The 16,743-nt window shown below is 41.8% G+C and overlaps 1 non-coding gene across 1 annotated transcript; it reads right to left on the bottom strand.

Annotated features, from left to right (window-relative positions):
• Positions 1 to 7,071: 7,071 nt before the first annotated feature.
• LOC125588151 lies at positions 7,072 to 7,177 on the bottom strand. Its single transcript, XR_007324545.1, has one exon. It is a non-coding gene; the product is annotated as a small nucleolar RNA R71 (small nucleolar RNA).
• Between the last annotated feature and the right edge of the window lie 9,566 nt (positions 7,178 to 16,743).

The following is a 16,743-nucleotide window of genomic DNA, read 5'->3' as shown; positions in this document are numbered from 1 at the left end:
AATTGTTTTCATCTTAATATGTCCTCTTGTACCTTAGGTTTACTGGAAGGCCTGAAAGAAAAACAAAAGAGACAACGGCAAGCATAGAATGTGTTCGCAATGTACCCGCACAGTGTTCGCAAGTAAACAACAAAACCTTGCATGTATAAAGCCGCTGATTCCCCTACTGATAACGTACGGTTACCTTGCTATGTACAACTAGGTAAACTTGAGAAGCTCTACCTAACTCTTTGGTCCAATAAATTTCCCTAAGTTTTATACAATCCAAAATCTATATTAATTCAAAGTTTAAAATTTTATGAGTTTATTCACATAAGAACTGTTTTAACGTTTTATATATTTATATGACTTTTGTCATTTTTTTGAATTAAACAGCAATGACTTGCCAATATAAAATTGATGATTCTCCAAAAATTACCCTTCAAAAATTTTAAAATTAATTTTTTACATCTTAATATGTCCTCTTGCACCTTAGGATCACTGGAAGGCCTGAAAGAAAAACAAAAGAGACCACGGAAAGCAGAGAATGTGTACAACTGCTGATTCCCCTACCGGTTACGTGCTGTCACCTTTCTATGTACAACTAGGTAAACTTGAGAAGCTCTACCTAACTCTTTGGTCCAATAAATTTCCCTAAACTTTATACAATCCAAAATATATATTTATTCAAAGTTTCAAATATAAAGAGTTTATTCACAATAGAACAGTTTTAATGTTTTATATATTTATATGACTTTTGTAATTTTTTTGAATATAGAATATACCAAGGTCCTCTTGCACCTTAGGATCACTAGCACGCCAGAAAGAAACACAAAAGAGACAATGACAAGTAGATAATGTGTTTGCAATGTACCCGCACTGTGTTGGCAAATAAAAAGCAACGACTTGCCAGTATAAAACTGATGATTCCCCTAAAATTACCCTTCAAAAAATATAAAATTAATTTTTTACATCTTAATAGGTCCTCTTGCACCTTAGGAACATTAGCAGGCCTGAAAGAAAAAGAAAAGAGACAACGGCAAGCAGATAATGTGTTCGCAATGTACCCGCACGGTGTTGGCAAGTAAACAGCAATGGCTTGGCAGTATAAAACTGATGATTCACCTAAAATTACCCTTCAAAATTTTTAAAGTTAGTTTTTTCATCTTAATATGTCCTCTTGCACCTTAGGTTTACTGGAAGGCCTGAAAGAAAAACAAAAGAGACAACGGCAAGCATAGAATGTGTTCGCAATGTACGTGCTGTTACCTTGATATGTACAACTAGGTAAACTTGAGAAGCTCTACCTAACTCTTTGGTCCAATAAATTTCCCTAAATTTTATACAATCCAAAATCTATATTTATTCAAACTTTCAAATTTTAAGAGTTTATTCACAATAGAACTGTTTTAACGTTTTTTATATTTATATGACTTTTGTAACTTTTTTGAATAATGAATATACCAAGGTCCTCTTGCACCTTAGGATCACTAGCATGCCTGAAAGAAAAACAAAAGAGACATAGGCAAGCAGATAATGTGTTTGTAATGTACCCGCACTGTGTTCGCAAGTAAGGATTTTAAGGACTTGATCCTTACGTATGTGGCAGCGTATGATTCGGTGGTGGGATTTTGTGTTTCGTATTGCAAAAAAAAATGAAGACATTCTCGACTTGAAGCGGACCGAAGCGGAGGGAAAAAAAAAGCTTGCGACGAGAAGGCGATTTCGATCCTTTGAGATACCAAGGTAAATTCAAGCATTCTCTTGCAGATTTATGGCTTTAGATTATGTTCTTTGTTGTTTTTCTCTCGATATAGGGTTCGGTTAGGGTTTCAAACGATCTGAGTATAAAATCGATTTGGGGTTCTTCTCGATTTAGGGTTTGAAAACGATTTTGGTTTCAAACGATTAGGGGTTCTTCTCGTTTGTTCTTATGATCGATTATTACAACCGAGTTACAATCGAGTGACACTCTTCTGGTTTGCTTTCTAGCTTAATCTTTTGTCATGTTTTGTTCAATCGGTTCTAACTCGATCCCTCTGTTTTGTTCAATCAGTGCGGGTGCTTTAATGCTCTGTGATTGTTGTTGTTAAACCATGTACATAATTTCTTTCAGGTTAACGAATCATGGGACAAGATTATTCGTACATCCAGCCTTCTTCATCAGACGAGTATGACATAACCTCCCTTCTTCAAGCAGAAGGTGAATTGTACGCGGATGAAGCTGAGAGTGGCTACAATCTTGCAGAGATGGTTCATTACCCACCTCAACCTGAGGCTGATGATGGAATCCCGACCACATGCTACTGTGGTGGTGAGCCTGTAGTTGCAACATCTTACACTCGTAAAGATCCAGGGAGAAGATACTTCACGTGCGACAATGTTGATGATGGCGACTACCATATTTGGAAATGGTGGGATATGGCTGTTATGGAGGATGATATACCATGATTTTCACCCGTTTTAATACATGGTATATAAAGGTGTTAAGATGTATTAATCATGTTTTAGAGTCTTTTCAAAGCAAATACAGGTTTATTCACCTGATGGAAGGAAATGATACTTTTGGGACATTTTGGAATGTTTTTACGCAAAGAAAATCGATCGACGCTTGAAGAGCAACATCAGTCGATCATAATCACTTACCATCGATCGACTTACATACATGTGCATCGATCGATGCCCAGTCACACGAATGAAATCGCAAATTAAAAGATTTCATTTCCCAGAAGATCTATTATTTACAACTTAAGTCCCTAGCCGCCTGTTAGGCTATATGTAATAGGGTTTTGTATCATTTCTAGGTAGACACTTGCAAAGACCTAGTTTTGGAGAAGGAGCATTTTGGCTACCATTAGGAGAGCTTAGGATTGGAGAGATAGATCTGAGACTGCAAAACAGAGAAGATCTTGAACTCCTTTATTTCTATTACTCTATCTATTTGTGTTCTATGTTTCATTTGAGTTTATTTCACACCATCATGACTTTGTCTCTCATGAATATGTTTGAGTAAACCAATTGTTAGATTTAGGTTTCTCACCATGGTTGAAATTATGTACTGCTAATATGACTATTAAAAAGGTGTTTTGATTGTTCTTTCATTGCTTATGAACTTAATGCTAAAGTTGAGATTGATCAACTTAATTTTAGATCTTAGGATTAATTGAGTCCAACTAACCGTTTTCCCTCAATACCTGAACCCATTTGCGTGATCTAACTAACTCAGGCGCAACAACAGTTGGTCTGAGAAGGTTAGAGAACAAGTTAAACCCGTTCGCAAAGCTCGCTAGAATAACCATCGATCGACGCAACTATCGTTCTGTCGGTCGATCGTTACAAAGGTGTATCGGTCGATGTACATCAAGTCACATCGATCGACACTCTCTCGAGATCAAAATACGACAGTTGAGATCCGAGATCTAGCGAAGATAATCTATCCGGTTAAATCAATGTTTAGTTCAAAAACCATCAAACCCTTTAGTCTAAACTAAGTGCATACATTTTATACCTGAGAATTGCCTGAATCTAGCTGCTTTCCCAATCTTGTAACCACTTCAATTCAATCTATTGAATCACTATTGTTTTCGATTTAACATTTACTGCTTTTAAAACTATTAAAAACTTTTAGTCTATCTTCATTTCTAATTATTTAAGTCTGTTGAGTAATCCTAGAGTCTTTGTGTATTTGATCCCTTAGTACTACATCTGAACCTCTTTTGATGAGAGTAACACTCTTTAGGGTAATTTAAGTGATATCAAATTTGGCGCCGTTGCCGGGGACTCTTTCTTATTACCATTAGATTTAATTTAGAATTTAGTATAGACTTGTTACGAAAATCTTGCTAAAGTTTTCTTTCTTAATATGTTACTCAGACACAAAGAATTGAGAACACAAAGCGCGACCAACCATCGATCGACGGAGACACGTTTCCATCGAGCGACGATGAGTCAGAAGAATCGACCGATACGGAGCTGCCAACATCGATCGATACCGCCCAGCCGGAAGCAGGTAAGTTTTCTCTTACCAAGCCTGCTAACGAGAAAGTAGTCCAAACTGAACTAAATGGTCAAACGAGCAATGAAACTAGCCAAACTGAACAGGGGACTGAAATCCCTGTTAAGGAAAATTCCACCTTAACTAAAGGTGAAGATATAAAATTGTCCATACAAGACTACCTTGATCCTGGTAGGACCTATTCCAATAGGTCCGCTATTAAAATACCAGGAGACGATACCAAGAAAAATAAGTTTAACGTAGATTACTACCGTATGGTTCGTCAAAACCCATTCCGTGGATCTCTCCCAGAACACCCACAAGATCACATTGAAACTTTGGAAGGATTAATACCAGATGAATATGATCGTTGCAAACTATTCTCATTCTCCCTAGAAGGAGAAGCCCTCAGGTGGTTAAAATGTTTAGCAACAGGATCACTCACTTGTTCGGAAGAGATTAGAAGAGCCTTCCTTAGAGAATTTTTCACTGATGAACGTTACTGGGAAGTAAGAAAACAAATTTCTACATTTCGTCAAGGTCCACCCGAATCGTTTAAAAACGCCTGGGGAAGATTCAGAGGCTATGAACTTGAATGTCCCCATCATGGTTATTCAAAACCACAACTTCTTAACATCTTTTATGGAGGTGTTAATTTGAGCTATAAAACCACACTCGATACAGCGAGTGATGGAAATTTCATCACTAGGAATCCCGAAGGAGCTAGACGCCTTATCAAGAATATGACAACGGGAAGATCCTATGAAAAGATGGATGAAGAGATAGAAAAAACCACAAGTCCAAAAGACAATTCTGATTTAATATAAATTAAGAATTTCCTTAAATCCCTTCATTCCTTTCTTCAAAACAAACACCGATCTGATATAGCCCAGATCGACGACAACGCTTTGTCTGACACCGATGATTATTCGGATGAAGGAACAAACTGCTCTGATCCCTACTCTGTGCTTCATGTCGATAGCTTTACCCGAGCTTATGACACTGTTGTAAAATCACGTACCAGAAGAGAGAGGTTCAATATCAGACAAGCTCTTACTGGCAACCGTAAGACAAAATCAGAGTTTTATGGAAAGATAAATATGGTTTACGAAGAATTGATGGAGAAAGCAGATTCTTTAGGAGAACTAATCCGAAAATTAGAAGGTCAAGTAGCTGAGATTGCAACTGCCATAAAAAGAGATGATGGATGTCTTCCCGGAAGAACTGATTTATACCCGAGACGTCAAGTCAGTGCCGTAATGCTGCACAGCGGGAAAAACCTCGCAGCAGATACGAGGAATAACTCAGATGTTGGAAAGCCTGACGACGCCGACAAGACCGAGAGAAGCAACTCTCATCCTATTCTTCTTAACGATCTTGACCAAAATCCATCTCAAGAGAACCGGAAAACCACCGCTGAAAAGGCTAAGGAAAAGGCAATAGACTTAGAACTAGAAGAAGATACGGAGATTGAGGATGAAATCGATCGACAGTACGGAACTGACGTCGATCGACCCAAAACACCTACCATCGATCGACGACCTGAAAAACCCGTCGATCGACGGTCTACTCAACCCGAGCCCATAATTGAAAGAGTCGATAGAACTTTACCCCCTTTTCCTCCTAAAACGCAAACTAAGAAATCATTAGAAAACGCAATCTGCAAGAAAGCCTTAGATAAGATTACTGTTGAGATGTCCCTTAGTGATGCTATAAAAATAGCACCTTCAATTAAGAAGTATATAAAGGATATGACATCTCCAAACTATCCAATTGCAGAACATAGCGTGATGATGATTTCAGAAGAAGTAAATGCTATGATTAAAGGAGAAACTCCAACGAAGAGATCAGATCCTGGTAGTTTCGTCCTAGATTGTAAAATAGAAAACACGCGCTTCCCTAGATCATTATGTGACCTCGGCTCTAGCTTGAACCTTATGCCTTACTCTGTTGCAGTGACGTTAGGATATAAAGAGTTTATGCCAACTCCGATCACCCTGGTTTTAGCTGATAGATCTATTCTATCACCTCAATTAGGCAACAATTACTCGCTTGTTACTATTGCTATTTCATTTAAACATTTGCAACCTTTAGAATTAATAAACACTAGATTTAATTGTTTCCTAGCTCCTTGTGGATTTGATCCCTAAGTACTACATCTGAACCTCTTTTGATGAGAGTAACACTCCTTAGGGTAATTTGAGTGGTATCAAATTTGGCACCGTTGCCGAAGAGCTTTGATCGCCATTAGATTTAGTTTTATTGATTCTTATTCTTTTCTATACCCCCTTTCTAATAATCTTTTTCTTGTCTTTTCAGGTGCATGCCCAGCGGTACTAGAAGCAACAAGGAGAAAGATTTGCTGTCCTCAGACGATCCTGCTCATTTGGAACGCACCATCCGTAGAGGTCAACGTTCCACATCGCTAGACGCAACAACTTCATCGTCGATCGATACGCACAACCAACCATCGACCGACACAAGACCATCATCGTCGATCGATCCTAATCATTTGACAACGATCGATACTACACCGCGTACGTCGATCGATACCGTGTCGTCAAAAATGGTAAACATTATTATTCTAACACAGGACGAGAACAGAAACCTGTACGACCAGGCCGGTCATCTACGTAATGCAACATGTCAGAAAATAGATACTCAGGGGACTGTAATCCCTGATGCTGATGCTACAGGAGCTGCTCAACCTGTAGATGAAGATGCTCGATCAAAACCACTGGCCGACTACAATCGCCCATATGAGTACTATTGCAACAGATCAGCTAATCAACTTCCAGAGATCCTGAAGCAGAATTTCGAGCTGAAGCCTCAATACTACACTCTCGTGTCGCAGATACCCTACTTTGGGTTACCGCACGAGCATCCTATGGACCATCTGGAACGGTTCGAGGATCTAATCGCTGCTATTCGGATGGAAGGAGTCCCCGAAAATTACCTGCTGTGCAAGCTCTTCAGATACACGCTGAATGGAGAAGCGATGCACTGGCTTAGGCAGCAACCCACAGGATCTTTAACATCCTGGAGCGACATCAAGAATGCTTTCTTACAAAACTTCTTCGATGAGGCGCGCGCTGAAGAACTTCGGAACAAAATTTCCACATTCTCGCAGAAGGCTGGAGAGTCCTTCAAAGATGCGTGGATTAGATTTAGGTTCTTCCAGCGAGACTGTCCACACCACGGATTTAACGAAGTTCAGCTGCTAAGCACTTTCTTCCGAGGTCTCGCCTTACAGTATCAAATGGCTCTTGATACGGCGAGTGAAGGAAACTTCACTACTCGGAATCTGTTGGAAGCTGTGAGACTTATCGAAAACCTTGCTAATAGCAGCAGCACCAAAAACACTGACTCTGAACGGAAGAAGTCTGTAGCCTCTATCGGGAAGGAAGTAAAAGCTAAGTTAGATGTGGTGCACGAACTTCTTAGGAAGCAAGTCGGTTCAGCTAAAGGAGAAGTAGGAGATACGGAAGGAGAAGAAAATGTGAACTACATCGGAGGTACCGGATTCCAGAAATTTGGAAACCAGGACGGAAACAAAAACTTCTTTGGAAATGGTCAAAGAAAGTAACCAAAGTTCACAATTTCAAAAACCCTTCAACAACAGCAAAAGCTACTCGAACTCTTACTACCAAAATCCACCACCCCAGACTCAGGAAAGCAAGATCGAAGAAATGCTTGATCGAGTACTGTTGGGACAACAACAAATCACCGTGGATTTCAACGGTAAAATAGACTCCGCCTACAACAATCTGAACACCAAAATCGAGACCTTAGGGACTCAGGTGAGAAAACTTGAAACCCAAGTAATTCAGACGGGCGAGACTATAAAGAGGCAAGAAGCTTTCGCTAGAGAGGCAGGAGCCGACAAAGGGAAACACCACGTAAATGCCATCATAGATGATGATTTCTGGCAAGCGGTGAGAAATGAAAAGCTTGAGGAAGGAGACTTCAAAATCAAAAGCTCCATGAGTCTCGGCGGTTCTCAATGGTGTCGACCGATGTCGATGAACTCGCATCGATCGGCAGACCATGATGAAGATCGATGGACGGATTACTCCAGTCATCGATCGACGTCGTCCGCTAAATCGACTGAATGCAATGCGGTTCGAATTCTAACTCATGAAGAATTCGCGGCTAAGCATCCTCACCCACCCTCCCCTTTCTATGATAAAATCGATCGATCGGTTTAGCCAACCATCGATCGACAGAGTGAGTCCGACGTCGATCGTCACGACACACCTCCCATCGATCGACAGGCACCTCTGACATACCGAGTGCGGTTACCCCCGATCGATAATGATTACATCAACGCACTTAGACCACCACCTAAACCATTAGCTAACCCACCCGCACCAAAACCCAACCCTTTAAATAGTTTACCTGCAGAATCAATTCAAGAAGAACAAGAAGCTGAAGGGAGAAGGTTAAGGAAAAGAAAGGAGAAGATTCCTAAAAACCTTAAGAGGGAAGCTAACGATAAGGAGATGGATGGTTTCACTAAAAGAGTCCTCAGGATCCCAATCGAAAAACCTTTTGATGAAGCTTACTTCACACACCGGTTGTGGATGTTCTTCAGAGAAACAAAGATAACTGAGGAGGACATTAGGAGAATGTTTCATCAAGTCAGAGAGAAGATGAAACACAGGATCACATTGACGAAGAAGGGTGATCCTGGGAAGTTTGAAATACCATGCGTAGTCAAGGGTGTTGAATTTCTCCATTCAATGTGTGACACAGGAGCATCAGTTAGTATCCTCCTTGGGATCATGGCAGACCAGCTTGGTTTGACCATCGAACCTTCAACGGAATCCTTCACTTTTGTGGATCTTTCGGAGAAACGATCAGGAGGAATCATACGAGATCTAGAGGTACAGATTGGTAATGCTCTTGTCCCTGTAGATTTTCATGTCCTATACATCGAGCTTAACTGGAACTCTTCACTTCTGCTTGGAAGATCTTTCCTAGCTACAGTAGGAGCTGTATGTGATATGAACAAAAACAAATTGTGTCTAACGCTCATAGACCCAAACATCCACTACGACCCCATCTGACCTAAGAGAAAGATCATTAATTCTGTGGATTACGGGAAAGAACTTGGCTTCATTGGCGCATGCCATTGTGGAGCAGAGTATGAATCGGAGTACGAAACAGAGTACTCGGAATCGATCGACACCCCAACCTTTCCATCGATCGATTCCAATGAGTCAACGGTGACCGATGACCGCAACAATACGTCACTCGACGTAATGCACCCAGTTGACCATTTCACTCCACCTAATCATTGTTACCAACACTTTGCCTTCCAACCTCCAAGCAAGAGAGGACATGATGATTATTCCATAGGCAGTTGGGCAGACAGTGGTTTCCATGAAAGTTTTGCAGTTGACACTATAATTACTTCACCTAATGAGGAACATACAAAGAAATACGATGAGGATTATTGGAAAGAACGTGCAATAGAAATGTCTTTGCAGGATGAAAGATTCGAAACACATGAGTTCACCAACACGATTCCAACATCGTTCGACGATGTACACTCCACATCGGTCGATACCCACCCTCGTCCAGCAAAACAACCGCTCACATCGATCGACACTCACACAGGAACATCGATCGATATTCGCGCCGCAGCAAAAATTCAGGAGCAGGAGAATATTCCCTCCCCAACTAGGTTTATAGATACCTATATAAATCGTTTTGCACCCCCGAAACCACCTCCACACACCAGAGCAAACACACAAGCAAAAAAGATGAACACTCTTCCATCTACATCAACAGAAAAATCCATGAAGAGCAATCATCTTAAGAACACAAGTTCTGCAGAAATTACTCTGCCATCGATCGATGCAACTGTATCTACATCGATCGATACTACTCTAAACCCTAATCTTTCTATTTCTAAATTGAATGATTATGCAAACATTGATTACGGTTTTCTAACACGTGATGAATTTGGTATTTTCAGGGACCCAGATGGCAACGTACGTGCAATGGATGGAAGGATCTTACAAGTGTCCAGAGAGGACATAGCAGATATCCTTCAAGTAGCCAATGGACCTGACAACCAGATCCTAACAACCACGTAGGAGCCGCCACAACAACAATCAATCCAGATCTATCACGCCAACCAAAAGGGCAAGCATCGATCGACAGTACTATGGAGACATTGAACGACAGGGTAACACCAACGTCGATCGATATAGACGACCCAACGTCGATCGACAGACGGTATGAATTTCGGAACCGCGCTTTTGACATGTACGGAGCCAGAAAGTTCACTTGGGAACAAAGGGACGATTATGTAGTCTACAGAGATGAGTGTGGACACGCACAAGGCGTAGCTGGTGAGATGATACCTGTCACAAAGGACGACATCAGGAAATTACTGGAAAGATCATCTCTTTTTGAAGAGAGCCACATCTGTCTTCCAGAACATGCCACTTCATTCACATTCACAAGACTGGCACCAGAACTCTACACCAAAGATGAAATCGATGAGATGGTGTTTCGTATTTGTGGAGCTCAGGAGAAACTGGGAGAGGAGCTCAAAACATTGGTAGAAGATACACATCAGCCTTTGGATAGAGGCTACAATGAGCTTTTCAGAAGTAAGGCATAAATGAGGACAGAAATTGAGAGTTTACGTCAGCAACTTGAGAAGGAAGCTACGACCTCAGAATCGATCGACGCACCACATGCAACATCGATCGACGTCAGTCTTCCTACAGCCCAGATCCCTGCAGAACCGCAATGTTCAACACAACACAGAGATGAATGGGAAGTCTCGTACATCGACACGAGGATAAACGACGTTTACTGCCCTCTCAACAACAACGTGGACTGGCTAAGCACTAAAATCGAGCTACTACAGCAAGATCTGGACACCATTCGCAAGAAGGACCAACAACCAGCCACATCGATCGACATGTGTACCTTCACATCGCTCGACGCTAAAGTCTCAGCCATGAATGAGAGGCTGAAAACTTACGAGGACATGCATGACCGCTTTATATCACCAGTCATGATAGATTTAAACAAATTGTCTAGTCAATTACTTCATGCCCAAAAGGATATTGAGAACATTACTAATCAAAAATTTTTACAGGCAAAATCAGCATCCATCGACAGGCTACGAGGGCCTTGGATCGATGGCAAAAAACCTGTGGAGTTACTTCCTTACACAGCAGCAGAGGTTTACAAGATCACATCCAAGATCTACACTGCTTTAGACACCATGGAGGAACGACTTGACAAACGCTACGATGACATCTACTTTCCATTCGACAACAAAATCAGTGGACTAGACAGCCACGCAGAATGGCTACAGAAAGAAGTCAAAGCCATTCAGAGGCAACTCGCAGCCCAACACCAGATATCAGCATCGATCGACAGGACACGAGCGAAATCGATCGATGGCAACTCGCCAAGATCGACCAACGAACACCTAATCGCATCGATCGACGCCGAGTCTACACCAATCAGCGAGCAACTGATACACAAGACGATAGGGTCAATGCAAAAGGAACTGACAGAACTTTCAGCATACGCCTATGACAACATAGGCTGGCACCAGGTCAGCATTGACAACGTTCAAGAAAGGCTACAGAACATCTCCAATGTATTTGAGAAGATGGATGACAAATGGACAAGAAATGATGAGGCCACAAGAAGTTTCATTGCATCTTGGTCCAGAATGTGCAGAGATGACGTGGATGCTTGTTTTCCAACAAGCAGATGTTTATCCACCCAATAGCCAATCACTACCACAGTCAAGCTAAATGACTATAACCAAGCGCTGAGTGGGAGGCAACCCACTATTAGGTATTTTATTTTGATTTTATTAGCTAGCATTTATTTACTTTCGTTTGATTTCTTTCAGATTTAGGAGACCCAAGGAGGAGGACCTGAATATCGACCGACGACGAGACGTCCACATCGCTCGACATAGACAACCACATGACGATCGATGTAACACTTACACATCGATCGATATCTAATCCGGTCAGATGTATCTTCCTTACTTGTTACATTTCGTACATCATGAACTATTTCACCATAACTCCGGCTGAGTTACACTTGGACAGTGTAATTTAAGTCTGGGGGGAGATTTACTGATATAATTTATTCTATTCTTATATAAAAAGAAATTTTAATAAATTATGCTTAGCTATTAAAAATAAGGACTATAATCTTATATTGAATTAACTTGAATATCTAACCAATCTTTAGCACCATTTAAGATTTACTGATCGCAGATAGCACTAAAGATGCTAAAGCAGATCAACCTATCAACTACACACTTCCCTTGAACCGTATGAAGTAACCAAAGCTGATTTCCAACACTAAACCTGACATAACCGCTTGTTTTGGGGCTTGGTATACATGGGATCGGATTCTTCAGACAGGTCTGGAAGGTAACGCCTGGTGTAGATTATTTATCACATTTTTCTCACTCTAAATTTCGACCCTAGTTTAGTTAGTGAGTTCTATTTTATAAAAAAATAATAAATAAATAAATAAATAAATAAGATCTATTGTTTAATTAGGATGAGTCTGAACAGGACATGGTGGCTAAAACCATTAAGGCTTGATTCATAAAGACTCCAATAAAAGAGTTCGAAACGGGACTTGGAGGCGACAATCTTTAAGGCTCGCTTTCGCAAAGAACTCTTGGATATAGTTCAAAAAGAAGTGAACAGAACTTGGTGGCAGCCACCATTAAGTTTTGATTCATGGAAGCCTGTCAAATCTTGGTCACTGATCCTGCAATGGAAGCAGACTTTGACTCAAGAGAGAAATTTAGAGAGAGAGAAACTAGGAACTAACTTTTACCTGCAGCTCCAGATACCTGTCTGAAATCCTTGCATCCTGTGATCGATACTCCCAAGGTAAAGCATTCACTTTATATTTATGCTATGAAATGAAATCAGTAGAGGGGATGTCAGACGTGAATTGATGAGTTGTGTTATGTTAGAAATGGTTGCTAAGCTAGAATATTGCATAGTGTGCTTTTGTGATTAGGACTGTTTAAATGTGGTTGCAAAATTGTTGACGAAAGATTTCTATGTTTTTAAAATCTTAAGTTCCCAAATATTTTCAAACCTCTTTCAGAGAGACTGCATGTATGTTTTGCTTGAGGACAAGCAAAAGGGTAAGTCTGGGGGAGTTGATATACATTGGATTTGACCCATTTTTATCCATGGTATATTATTATTTTACTATATATATATCTATGTTTTCTACTCTTCTAGGTATGTTTTCAGGTTCAGGTGCATTTCGGAGTAAAGCTATGACTTTGGAGCATTTTGGAGCATAAATGACATTTCACCCGAGCTGACCACTTAGAGGTCGACGAGAGGAACATAAATCGATCGATGCGCATCAGTGCTATCGATCGATACCAGGAGATGCCTCGACAGATGAAGATTAATATCGATCGATGTACACAAGTACCATCGATCGATGTCGAGACATCAGACACGTGACATTTGGACTCAGCAGACTTAAAACCCAAGGCCAAACCAAATTACCAAAATGCCTTGATGAGTTTTTAACCTAGTAGATTATATACTGCCTAAGTGTTTTGACGGTAAAAGAGCTTTTAGACTTAGTTTTGTTACAAGTTTCATTTGGAGAGGGAGAGAAGAGAGTTTTGGAGAGAAGATCACTTGTGATTGGAACTCCTTGTTTTCATTTCTTTCCCTTCTGAGAATGTCTCAAGGGATTTCGGGCAACGCTCGGCCCTACTATCTTCAATCACGGAACTGTCCGTGACCAACGCGGTGAGGTTGTCCAAGAGATCGAGTTCGTGGAACACTCTGTTGACCCTGCCGAGGCTGACGCATATTGGGTGGCTACGTGCAATGTGGAAGAACCGCCTCCCGAGCCGTGGGTTCCCATGATGCCTTTTTCGGAAAGGGTCGTTGGGAGACCGAGCAGGTGTACCCTTCCATTCCTTGGAACCGTACGCAGCTTCTGTCACGTTCCGGAAAACGTGGATTTTTGATTACCCCTCGAGGGGGAGAGGGCTGACGAGCCTCCCGGAGGCTTCTTTACTTTGTACGAGGAGCATCTGATGCGTGCTCGCTTATGTTCCCCATTCTGTCGGTTATAGTAGAGTTTCTGAACCGTTTGGAAGTTTCGATAAGTCAGATTTCTCCCCGCGGTATAAAGCATCTTGTCGGGTTGCTAGTCTTAGGATACGAGCGAGGCATGGAGCTCACTGCTGATTATCTCGAAGCTTTCCTTACCCTGTCTCTAGTTGGGACTGATCGTCTGTATGGTTTTAGATCGCGTACTTATATGGAAGTCCTGAAGGGATTCTCTCAGGGCGATCGTGGATGGAAGAGTTATTTTTTTTATGTTAGACTGGACCAAGCCTCGGTCGCCGTGGAGTGTCTTCCCTTGTTTAGGCGACTGTGGGGGGTAGGAGGTAACGTGCTGAATTATCACTCGTTGTTTTCTTACTACCCGTTTTTATTTTATATCTGAACTACGTCCATTTTGCAGTGCACAACCCCATTCCTCCTTTTCCGGAAGATTTGTGCATCGTCCGAAACCTTCTCCGTGGTGGTCCGCTGTTTTGGGGTCATTTCTCTCCCGAGAGGGTCCGTGCTGCGGTCGAGACTCATCGATCTCGTTTCAGCTCGTCAATTGATAATGACATGGGGGTATTTTTCGAAGATACCTCCTCGCCTGCTATCTATGCCACTGGGCAGAGCAATGGTCGAGGGTCGCTTGACGCTGAGGATGATGAAGAGCCGACCGTAGAGGATCCTGTTTTTGATGGGCAGGGAGGTAGTCATTGGATGGATTGATCCTTTGCGTTGATGGTTGAGTTTGATTATCGTTTATCTGTTTTCGGCCGAGTGTGGCTTTTTAAATTTGGATTTCGCTTAGGCCTAGATGGCCGTATTTGTATTTACCGGGACTGGCCGTTGGTGGCTTTGAATCCCTTACCGCTTTACGCGGTTTTATATATATGATGAATGTTTTATTTCGAATTTTTCCTGAGTAGGTTTGAAGTAACTATGAGTTGTCGTCTCATATTTAATTCCGATGAGACGTTCAATCTGTTGGTTCGTTAGTGATTTTCGTAGAAAATTATTTATCTTTACGATTTTTGGGAACATTGAGATGTGAACGGAGAGACATGGTTTAGGATCTCATATCAATTTTTAGATCTCATGCCTTGAGATGTTAGAGACCAGAGCATTGGGTTTAGGGCAAGACCTAGGATTACTTTCGGTTTAAGGTTTGTGCGGTGACTAGCCGGCTATCGTTTTTCCGGTTGCGATTTCTTCCTGACTCGTTCCGATTTAAAGTCCGCGATAGGTTCTCGGCTTATATGACTTGTATGGTACGAGTCGAGCATCTTCTCAGAGGCAATTTTTAAGCTAACTGGGAGTGCTAAACCAAAATTTCTGATTTTTGTTGCAGCGCGCTTTCGTCCTTGTGTTGGACGTTTTGAAGATCAAAAGAGTGATAGAATTGCGTCTGTTTAAGACGGCTGGCGTGTTCGTCGGGGCCAATCAACGAACTGGGTGTAAGGTTTTGGTGGTCGCGTTCGGACAATTTGTTCGCATTATCTTCGAATTTTAACTTTGCGACGTCTCGCAGTTGTTTCGAGGATTATACGTGTATTTTAAAGTGTTTGAACGATGATAACTTTACGATTTTGGGCCGGATGAGGCCGCAGACAAGAGTCTTAACGTTTCCAGGTGTGTCCTGAAAGTTTTTGCGTTTAACTGAAGCGTAAAACGTTTTCGATAAAAAAGGAGTAACATAGATTGTAGTAAAAAATTTTGAAGTTTCTAAAAACTCGATTACAATAATGAAGATTTTTCTAAATGGGAGTATACGAGTATACACACTCACTCCCCCCCCCCCCCTTTTTAGAGAGGGGGATAGCTGAACTCGTCTTTTGACGAGCTGCTTACGTACCCCTTTCAAGGATCAAGCCATCTCGTAGTTCTGTTTCATGCCGCGAGCGTTTTTACTCAGCGGTAGACGTCGCGCTGACCGCCGTGACCGTGTTGATCGTGGCCGAGTCAACGCTTTTTTCTGGATGTTCCGGTTGAGTTGTAGCGTCAGATTCGAACTCGTGTTGAGTTTTGATGTCCGATGCGTTTGCGTCGGCAGACGATGTTAATTCGTCTTTTCTTGGGGCAATTTTGGCCGAAGATCTATCTATCTTCGTGCGTTTGCCGTTTGCAGTTGCAGAAGTCGTGATTTGCCTTAACTTGTGCTCTGCGAGGAAGCATAGCCGCGACTGTTTTTTACATCCCCAGATAGCCGCGACTCCGCTTAGGGTCGGAAATTTGAGACCCAGGTGCTAGGTTGATGGAACTACTTGCATGGCATTGAGCCATGGAGTTCCCATGTTCACGTTGTAGATAGCGGGATAATCGACTACCGCGAACTCCACGATTTTTGTGATCTCCTTGGCCATGACTGGCAACTGGATTGATTCAAGAGTCATCGATACTTCGCCTGAAAAACCTGTGAGCGGTTTTGGCGTCGGAATTACTTCTCCGAGTTCGATGCTCATCCGCTTGAGAGTGTCGCGGAAGATTATGTTGACCGTGCTTCCCGTGTCGAAGAGTACCCTTCCGACTTCTAAGTCTCGTATGACGGGATCTATGACAAGCGGATCGCAGTGAGGTTGATCGATGCCACCGGCTTCCTCCTTTGTGAAGGTGATCGAGCAATTTTGGCCATCTCGGGGAGGAGACCATGTAGGCCAATTTGCA

Source organism: Brassica napus, chromosome C5 (genome assembly GCF_020379485.1).
Source record: "Brassica napus cultivar Da-Ae chromosome C5, Da-Ae, whole genome shotgun sequence".
NCBI classification, from domain to species: Eukaryota; Viridiplantae; Streptophyta; class Magnoliopsida; order Brassicales; family Brassicaceae; genus Brassica; species Brassica napus.
Note: the sequence above shows the minus strand (reverse complement) of the source record. Positions and strands in the feature narration are given on the sequence as shown.